Here is a 3,099-nt window from a genome sequence, read left to right on the forward strand (position 1 = left end):
GGCCGGGTCGGGTTAAGTTGTCGGGTCAGGTTGGCTAAACCGGGTCTAGGGCTTCCCCCAATCTCTTTTAAATTCTTCTTCTTATCTCCCTTTTTTCCTTGACAGTCTTGCGGGCTGCTCTCCATCTTCCCTTTCTTCTTCTTCTTCTTCTTCTTCTTCTTCTTCTTCTTCTTCTTCTTCTTCTTCTTCATTCTCTTCTTCTTCTCCTACTTCAGTTTTCTTTTATTCTTGCCTCTCTTCTCTGCCCTCTATTCTCTTCTATCTTTCCCCTTGGGTCTCTGTTGAAACCACCAGCCCCCTTCTCTGCCAGCAGGTTCTCCAGTCGGCAGCAGATCCTCATGGCCCCCAGCTGCCACTTTCCAGCCCATCCTCCAGATTCTCCTCTGTTCCACACTAGACAGCCACCCAAGCACAACCAACTCTTCACAGAACCATCCGAGCACCCAGCCCCTGCAGCAGTTGAATCTCCAGCATCTCCTCTAGCAGCCTCCATGGCCAGCCAGCAGAGCTACAAGCCGCCACCGCAACAGCAGGCCAGAGCAGCTCCCAAGCAGCAGAACCTTCACGGCCAGCAGCAGCTCCTCTGCTGCTGCAGCTACTCTCTCTCTCTCTCTCTCTCTCTCTCTCTCTCTCTCTCTCTCTCTCTCTCTCTCTCTCTCTCTCTCTCTCTCTCTTTTCTTTTCTTTTCTTTTTATTTTTCTCTTTTTTTATTAAGATTGTTTATTTTTATTGTTTTAGTTATTAATTGAAAGATTGGATTATTTTTTAAAAATGTTTTAGTTGCATTTTATTTTAATTAAGTATTTGAATTCTCAAGTAATTTTAGTAATAAATTTTATTCGTATTAATTTAATTATTATTTTTATTCATAATTTTGTTAAAGGTTCGGTTTTTATTGTCTACGTATGTGTTTGATTGAGTTTTTATTGGTGCGTGTTTAAATTTCGTGTTCAAAGTTATTGTCTTTAGTTAACGTGTGTTTTGATACTTGCTTGATTAGACGTAGGATTTCCATTTTTTTTCTATTGCAAGCATGAGTGGCTAAGTTTGGTAACTTGGGTTGTGGCTCGATGTCGTTTGCGTTCCATGGTTTATTAGTTATCCTATGATATCATTGTTAAACTTTTATTTGGTTAAAACCGAAAATTGAATGAATCGTTGATAAATGGCTAGCTCTTGCTTCTTGTTTAGTTGTTGATGTTAGGCACATCAAAACCTTGATTTAATTTAGGATTTTAATCAACTTATTTTTACATAAAATTCGGTTGATGCGTAATAAGAGTTTTTTATTTTCTTCCATTTAGATGTGGCCAATTTACTCGATCGTTAGCAATAAAATTTCATCTTATTAATGCCTTAATTGGATTAACAAGAAAAAGAGTAAGGCCTAGGAAATTAGTAAACGGTGGAAGCAAACAGACGTTGAACCCGTAACCCGAGTGTTTGGTAAAATTGTTTCAGTTAATCTGTTTAGTTTTGGTTGCGTTATTAGATTTACATTTTTTGGAAAATTGATAAAATTTCAGTCTCATTTTGATAGTTTACTCAAGCATCTTTCTCTTTGTTTACTGTTTTTAAAATCATAAAACACCAAAAATATTTTCAACTTACATTTTACAGCAACAGGATTTCACTAAACTTTCACAAATACTTTGATACTCAGTGGTCCCTGTGGAATACGATCCTGGACTCATCCTTGATACAACTTGACACTTCTGCATTTGGAAGCATAACTCAGAACGAGTCAGCAAGATATCTATATATTAAACATCTAAACCCTAGTGCGTTAGCGAAGATAAATGAGAAGAGAAGAGAACATCTTTTTGAAAGAAAATTGAGGAACTTGAACATATAGCTATATGATTGCCTCCAGCTTATACTCATCAAGCTTGGGAAAATCAACTCAGAAAATCAAAGGAAATTCATTCACACATCTTGATTTCAACTTGGTATTGAGGTTTGGTAAATCCATTTATTATTTTCAAGAGTAACTCATCTCATCATCTGCTATTGAATATTATTAGAGAGATTGATCTTGAGTGTTCACATACATATATAGATTGTTTGACAAGATCATTACTTGAGAATGGTTTTTGCCATTAGTTGATTAGTTTTTTATTCAAGAGTATATCTAGTTAAAGACTTGATATTTTTGATACATCAAAACCATTTGATTAAATATCCTTAGAAGTCCATTACTATATATATCATTAAGGGATATTTTCTGAAAAATCTTATATTAGGTTTTGATCTTTGGTAATCACATAATATATATACATATATTAATTTGCATATTACAAAGATCATATTGTGGTTAAAATTTGGGAGAAAGCTTAATGATTTTGATCTTTATAATATTCAAGACAAACTTTTTAACAAAGGTCATATTTGATATTTGTGCATCTTGTCTTCAAAGCTATTACTCATACAAATATTTTGGAAGATTAGATAAAAAAGGAAATTGTGTGTTGAAGCATTTCATTTATAAACAATTGTACCGTTTCATACATATTGATTTTCAAGTTTCATCATATGATTATGTATTAGGAATTTCAATTGAACTCACTAGCTTTGTTGGAAGCAACATTGAGTGTTTTGCAGATTTGATATTATTTTGTAATCACGGTTCTGATTGTGAACTAGGTTTGAGGAAAGAGTTGTATCTCTTGTAAGTAACAGATTAGGAAAAAGTTGTTCCACTTGTAAGCAGTGGATGTAAGGGAAGCTCCATCCCAAGTTAAGGAGCAGAGATTTTAATTGAATCTTTGAGTGGGTTACTCAAGGTGAGGATGTAGGTCGGGTTGGCTGAACCTCGTGAAATCGCATTTGCCTTCTCTCTCTGAATTTCGTCGATGAATACAAGGTCTCGTCAAACTCAAATGATCAGGTAGTAGAAAATTGTGGCCTAGTTGCATTAGTTGATGAAGAGGTACACTCTACTCATTCTACTTCTCATTCAAACTCTCAAAAAGATTCATGCAATGACTGTGATACATCTTGTGATAATTCTAGTAATGAATATTATGATGAATCTGATAATGATAACATTTCATCTTATGAGGAATTACAAAAGGAATTTGCCAAGGTTTATAAAATGTT

This window comes from Malania oleifera, chromosome 13 (assembly GCF_029873635.1).
Source record: "Malania oleifera isolate guangnan ecotype guangnan chromosome 13, ASM2987363v1, whole genome shotgun sequence".
Taxonomy (NCBI): Eukaryota; Viridiplantae; Streptophyta; class Magnoliopsida; order Santalales; family Ximeniaceae; genus Malania; species Malania oleifera.